Below are 8,028 nucleotides of genomic sequence, written 5' to 3' on the forward strand. Positions count from 1 at the left end.
TACTAAATCTTCATGCAGTTGACTCAAGCCTACAAATAGAGTTGAATGGAGAAGGTTTGTACTTCAGTTTTAACAATTCTTACCCAAAGCAGTTTGCTAGTGTGTGGAATACAGAAGTTTGTTGACACTATACTACTTCATTAAGAGAATCTAGAGCAGTAAAGTTTTACAATATTCTTTCTCAATACAAGACAACTTATTTTGAGACTTGAGATTGTTCTAAATTTATTCCTCCTATATCATGTTGATTTCCAAATCATATTTTAAAACTATGTTATAGACAAAAGATACGCTGTATTTTATTGTCTTATATCCATTAACAAAATTTCTTTAAATGTAGAAATTATAATAGTTGCCTTTTCCACTGGATACAAACGGTTTAAAACTCTATGGCCCAAATTCACAAAGGAGGTTTGTTGACAAACCTTGGTGTTCGTGCATCATATGATGCGTTTTGACGTGTTTTTACAAACCAGGTTTGTAGAAAACGCGTCAAAATGCGTCATATGACGTACATAAACCTTGGTTTGTCGACAAACCTCCTTTGTGAATTCAGGCCCATAGGAGTAACATTTTCCATGTATGTTTCAAGTGTAGGTGGATATTAAAATAAAATAAATCCTTTTCTTATTGCATCTTTTTTTAGAGCTGTGGATTACCTTTAAATTAGGTATTACCTTAAAATTAGATTGAAATGTATTAATGAGCATTATGCATACAATGTGAACTTGTTTTGCTAGATATGTCTTTCAATAGGTCTCAGATGTGGAAAAACTATCTGGCAGGAATTAAGACGTGTGCCCCCAGCATGAAAAAAAAAGCAAACATAAATGCATTATTGAAATTGCCTTTCTTCTGTCTTTGTATGCTAAACCTCGCAAACTTACTGCTTATCATTTCTAGACCTAGATTACCAGACCCAGATATGCTGCGGGGCTGGATGGATTTATGCACCATTAAATTTCAGATCCTTAAAGAAAGCAGAAAATAAGAAGGGATATTGACTGCTCCTTTTCATCATTCGCCATAAATTCAAGAAATAATGATAATACTTATCTATTCTTAATGTCCAAAGAAAGGTTTACTGACCTTGTTTTCTCGATCAAGTGTGCTTCCTATTTTAAGACTCGATTCAAATGTAGTGTGGCGTGATTCTGGCTAAGTGTGATTTTAGCCATTAGTGTAAGCTGGACTATGAATTCAAATGAGGTTACGTTAAAAATAGCTGGGGCAGCATTAAAATGTCATCATATAACATTTTGCAGATTCAAAGAGGCACAATAGGTATACGTACTCCTTATATTTTGGCCAGCTGTGTTGCATGCAAATGGAGAAGAAAAAAATTGCTGAAATATACATATTCACTTTTTTCTTCAAAATCCTGTATCCACCACTGCTTTTTTGATAATTCATGTGTATCCCCCTCCCCCTCCTTTAAAGATTTGATCTGCTGTTTTTTTTTTTATGGAAAGGTATACTTATAAAGGATTATCTGTTTCAATACATGGCACCTTTGATCCAATTGTGATGTTTGATCCCATATTTTCTCTTGTGTCAATTGTTCTTTTCAATATTCATCAATGACATAGGGTTAGAGTTTAGTTTACGATTGAATTTTAGGTCAAGGTTGGAAAATTAGGATGAGAATTTAGCAATTATCACCTTAGCATGTGTGTCATACAATCCATATTACACAAGGTTGTAAATACTTTGGTTGCATAGCAGGCCTATAATCATCATATGCTATTTAATAGTAAATATCATCTGTTGAGGGCCAGATGTTTGCTAACTCTGAATATCAGTTAACAGCCTCATGTAAGGCTGTAATAGTAAGTGCTATGAGATCAACATGCACTAAATACTGGGATAATATTGAGAGCACCGTGCTCCTAAAGGCTCTTGCCTTTCATACAAGAGGTTCATGGTTCAATCCTCACTCGGTGCTTACATCCTTAGACAAGGCTTTTTGCCCATATTCGTCCCTCTCTACCCAGGTGTAAATGGGTACCTGGCATTGCTGGGGTAATGATACTTGCAGGGCCCATAGGAATTAAGAGCAGTATTGATACTGATGTCAGTACTCTTGTTGAATAAGACCCTGTTATATTTTATTTGGGTCATAAGGACATTAAATCTCTAGATGTCCAAGGATTTGAATTACATGTACATATCACCTTTCTGGCTTTAGTAGATGTCAACAAACTGCAAGGTCAATCAATAACATTCTATAGGTTAACATTGACCTCGCTCTGTAACTGACCTGACACTATAACTGACTTATCATCTGGTAAGGACTAGAAGGGCATTCATTCATATCATATAACACAGAGTTAACACCCTTTCAACTCTTAGCAGATGTTAGGGGGAAGAGCCTTCTGGGCAACCACTTTGACTCTGCAAAACAAGGATTATATTGCTTTCAATTCTATTAGGAAGTGGACATGCATTTCGTCCGAGGTGGTGATGGGGTTTGCGACACCGAGAGTGACCTTGCAATGACCTTGTCCTAGGAGACAGCTAAACAAATTACAAACAGGTTCGATGGGTGCAGTGAAGGGTATATGCAACTGATAATGGAGTGTGATGGCCTGCATTGTAGATATTAGTACAGATGTAGAGAGATTGCTTTAAAGGTAATGCTTATAGTTTTGGTAGCTTGTAAAAGTAATTGGATAGAAATGTGTCGTTTGTTTTGTCGTATAGGTATGAAAAGACAAGCCAAATATGACTCCATTCTACCCATGATTACTGATAGATTTTAGTGTATGAAGAAACTGCAAATCAAAGTTAACACTCAGCTATGTCCAAGGCTGAGCTAACTGCACTGCGATGCCGTAGAGGTTTGTAGGATTCATGCATGCACATTTGTGTGTTGAATTTTTCACATGGACATATACATGAACTTGTAGATTTGAAATGAAATCGCCCCCCCCCTTTGGTATGAGCCTCTATCTTGATGATATTGTGGTAGACTTTTGGTTGAGAAGTGGGAGGGGTTTCAATAAGACTTCAACTTAAAGAGTAGATGATTACCATGCTGATTGCCACCTTGGCACGAGCCCCCGTTTTGATGCAATTGGAGTAGATTGTTGGATGGGGAATAGGAAAGGGTTTCAATAAGACATTCAACATGAAGAATAGATGATAACCATAATCCCCTTTCACCCCCCCCCCCCCTGCCCCCCCCCCCCCATTACCATCACCTTTGCAAGAGCCCCCATCTTGATGTAATTGGGGAAGATCATTGGATGGGGAGTGGGAAGGGGTTTCAATAAGACATTCAATGTGAAGTATATATGATTACCATACCCCCCCCCCTCCCTCCATCACCACCACCACCACCACCACCTTGTCAAGAGCCCCCATCTTGATGTGATTGTGGTAGATCATTGGATGGGGAGTGGGAAGGGGTTTCAATAAGACATTCAATGTGAAGTATATATGATTACCATACCCCCCCCCCCCTCCCTCCATCAGCACCACCAACACCTTGTCAAGAGCCCCCATCTTGATGTGATTGGGGAAGATCATTGGATGGGGAGTGGGAAGGGGTTTCAATAAGACATTCAATGTGAAGTATATATGATTACCATACCCCCCCTCCATCACCACCACCACCACCACCTTGGCAAGAGCCCCCATCTTGATGTGATTGTGGTAGATCATTGGATGGGGAGTGGGAAGGGGTTTCAATAAGACATTCAATGTGAAGTATATATGATTACCATACCCCCCCCCCCTCCCTCCATCACCACCACCACCACCACCACCTTGTCAAGAGCCCCCATCTTGATGTGATTGTGGTAGATCATTGGATGGGGAGTGGGAAGGGGTTTCAATAAGACATTCAATGTGAAGTATATATGATTACCATACCCCCCCCCCCCTCCATCATCACCACCAACACCTTGCCAAGAGCCCCCATCTTGATTTGATTGTGGTAGATCATTGGATGGGGAGTGGGAAGGGGTTTCAATAAGACATTCAATGTGAACAGTAGATGATTAGCCACAGGATTTATCTTAATGAGACTCACACAATGTGTGGGTGGAAATATATTTTTTGATCATTAAAGATTCATTCTCCCTCAAGTGATCCTTTTAAAGTATTTTACTAATGAAGACTAGAATGATAGAATAGAAATAGCATAGCACTGTGCCTACTCCAAGATCTATTTCTATAATCTGCAATCTACTGTAGATGTCAACTTACTATTCACAAAAACTCCATCTATGCTTTTTTATTTCATCCAAGTGAATTGAAATCAGGGGTTTATTGGTTTATCGAATATTAGGTTGAGATACAACTTAATTTCATTGAAAAGGGCATATGATTCTCTTTATCCGTGTCTTCTTTTTACGAGTGATAACCCTTGAAATGATAATTTTGTGTTGAGATATTATTATTCGAAGTGATGAGACATTTAAAAAAAAATATGTAGATTTCATATTTTATTCTGGTGGTACTGGAGTATATGTTTGAGTTTTTTCTCCTTTTTTTTGGGGGGGGGGGGGGGCAGGACGACGGGGTGGAAGGGTGATGATGAGTATTGTTTTAATGTTGTATTGGAAGAGGAACTGCTTTTTCAACATAAAGAATTGTAGACGATGGTCAGACTTTCCCCCCTTTGTGAGAGCCCTCATACTGATGAGATTTGGATGGATGCGTGGGAAGGGGGAAATAGAGGGGAAGGTAGAATGATGATAAATTTCTTATTACTGTACATGTGCTATGTGAAGAGTTGTTGATGATCAGACTCTACCACCATGACCAAAACCCCTATCCTCATGAGAGTGGGATTGATATGTGGTTGGACAAGAGGTAGAAGGGGGGTGGGGGGGGGGGGGGAGGGGGGTATACACAGAAAAGAAATGAGACAGGTGGTGGGGCTGATGATAAATATATTGAAATGTAAAAAGTAGTTGATAATCAGTCTTTCCAAATGACAAGAGCACTTTTCTGATGAAAAAGGGGTGGATGTGTGGATGATTGAAGGGGCATGTTTGTGTGTATGTGTGTGAGTGGGGGGGGGGGGGTGGGGCGGGGGAGGGATGTGATGAATTACTTTTTTTAATGTGGAGAATTGTGGTTGATGAACTGACACCTTAACCAGTGCCCCTGTCCTGGTGGTATGATTCTGGGGTAAATATGGGTGGATGGGGAATGGGTGGATGGGGAATGGGAAGAAGAGGGAGAAGGGGGTGCAAGAGATAAACATCTTTTTATGTGATGAACTGTTGATGATCAGACTCTCCTATCTTGGCAAGAGCCCATGTGATGATCAGAACGGAGTTGAAAGGTGTAGAAGAAGGTTGTGGAAGGAAGGGGAATGATTGGGTGATATTAACAAGATTACAACTACTACAAGATTACAACTACAAAAATCAACCTTAGGCAACTTCAGTAGCCTTGTGCATTACCCATTAAAATGTGTGAACATGACAATGCATTATTACGTAATCAGAACACGATGGGATATGCCATAGGCTATTGAAATTAACTTTGAGTCGATTTCTTTAAAAAGTAGTAGCGATCGTGTTTATTAAACTTTAATTGATGTGATGAATAGTTTAAGAAAGGGCTTTTCACCTGCTAGGGATCCTTCCCCACTTTACTTGATTAGTGAAAGCCTTTCTTCTGATGAAACTGAGTTGGATGTGTTTTTTGGAAAAAAGAGGAGAGAAGGAGAAGAGGAGGAGGAAGATGATAAACGTCTTTTAATGCAAAATGTCATAGTTGATGATGAGACACCTTATCGAGAGCCCCTCTCTTGATGAGGCAGGCTTGAGACAAGCTTTGATGAGTGAGTGCAGGTGATAATACCAAGCAAAGCAGCTGAAATGTGATCCTAACAACGATACTGACAACCCACTCGATCTTGACTGGCGATACGGATGACCATATCGTAACAGGTGATTGGTAGGAGCTGTATTAAATACAGTTGAAGTAAATGAGAAGAAATGTAGGAAATCAATATTCAGGCCCAATAAACAAGTGAAATTACTGAAATATTTGATAACGATATGATATTTGATGGCGTCTTCTTCAATTTGATACAAATCAATTTGATTTGAAATGTGATCCAACCAACCATACAATCAACCCACTTTACTCTGTTTGGGGATAGAGGTAGCCATCCACTAACATGTGATCAGTAGCCTCATCATGTACACTGTAATTCAAGAACAACAACAAAATGAAATCCATATTCAAGCCTCAGTATTCACATATCGTCCTTGTTTTCACGAAGTGACGGTAGTGAGGAAAATCGTAACGCAAAGTGAATGCAATTTTTTTCACTACCGTCACTTCGTGAAAACAGCGACGATATAATGTGAAATTGCTGTATATTAGAATCGCATGATGATTGATGTCTTCTTACATTTGATTTAATTTGATTTAATTTGATTTGAGTTGCTGACATTTTTCATAATGGTGTGATATTAAACAGTATCTTTTTTTATTTGATAGGTTTCTCATCCAAATGTGATTCTTTTTCCCAAGTTTGATTAGGATGAATAAATTTGGAGTAAAGTCATGTGTGAATGCATTCAGTTGGAATGGAGACATCCTACTGAACAAATTTACGTTAGGCTGATGATCTATTTCTCTTAAAACTTATGCAGGAGTGAATTTGAAATGAATCAGGTAAATACAAATGTTAAGCTACCCACAGCCAGATTTAATTGATGAAAGTGTCAAATGAAAGAAGAGGTGATGGCTCATATACATCTAGTATTTCTGTATATCAACAATATTTAGGGCTGAATTTGAGTTTCCCTGTTTTATGACTCGTGCTGCATACCTTCATACTTGGTCGCTCAAATTCTTTTTCTTCCTTTGGGAATATTTTGTTAGTTAGAGCTGAACTTGAAAGAGCAGAGGTTGATTCTGTTTTTGAAGTAGTAGCAAAGATGTCAATAATTAAACTGTCCAGTGTCCACCAGCACTTCCCCATCCACAAGGATGAGAGAGGCCTCTCAATATAAATGTTCCATTTGGAAGACACCTGATAAATTTGATATATGAAAGATATTGAGTTATTTTGAAGTGCATGTGATGTAGACACACAAATCTCTATTTGTTACATTTGTTTGTAAGAGGAACATATAAAACAAATCATCTTAATTTATGTGAGTATTTCATGTTTGATGCTATTTCAAACATGTGATCTAACATTAAAAACCTTTAAATATTATTCAGAGTATTTTTAAAAGATGGATGAATTTTAAGGGCAGGCAGAGAAATAGCATGTCATATCTATTTATTTTAATATAATCATGGTTTTTACATTGATTGACATGGATGTTTTGTTCCTGAGTTATCTTTGTTCTTTTATAGATGTTTTTAAAAGTACAAAATGTATTCCATCAAAGAGAATTTTGAAAAAAGTAATTGAAATGCACTTAACTTTTAGTGGAGAGAAAGTTCACAATAAAAATATGTCATTCCTGTCATATTCACAATATTGACTTTATTTTCTTTGAGTTTTGTTGTATTGAGATGTTGTTTTCTGTATATCCAGTGGACTATTTTATGTAGCTCACATCCACAAGAGTACCCTGACTGTGACGTGCCAAGGAATAGAAATCTTCATCAAAACGTGAAGCACTTGCAACGGTCACTCTAAATCAATACCCTACAAGGTTAAAAGTCTCCTGAACCATAGGAATTTTTATTGATTGCAATTCAATTAATTAGATTCAGCTTTTGTAATTAGAAATTAAGTCAATATTATGCCTGGGGTGAGAAGTGAAGCGTGTAATAAGTGTGTCGTGTGATGCAAGTTTGACGGTGCTGCAGGGAATAAAAGACTTGCGGAGGCATGAAATTGATTCAAGGATTAGTTATGAAAATATATAAAAGCAGCGTAACAGATGTTTTGCAAAATGGAATAATATTTGTCGCTTTCCCACAATATCAGGGATATGCACATATTCAATAATTGGTGATTATTCTTATGACAATGAACACGTACCTGTATTTCTGCTGATATTGTAATTGAAAGGCACGGAGTATAACAATGTT

Source organism: Strongylocentrotus purpuratus, unplaced genomic scaffold, assembly GCF_000002235.5.
Source record: "Strongylocentrotus purpuratus isolate Spur 01 unplaced genomic scaffold, Spur_5.0 spur5_scaffold_6, whole genome shotgun sequence".
In the NCBI taxonomy this organism is placed as follows: Eukaryota; Metazoa; Echinodermata; class Echinoidea; order Camarodonta; family Strongylocentrotidae; genus Strongylocentrotus; species Strongylocentrotus purpuratus.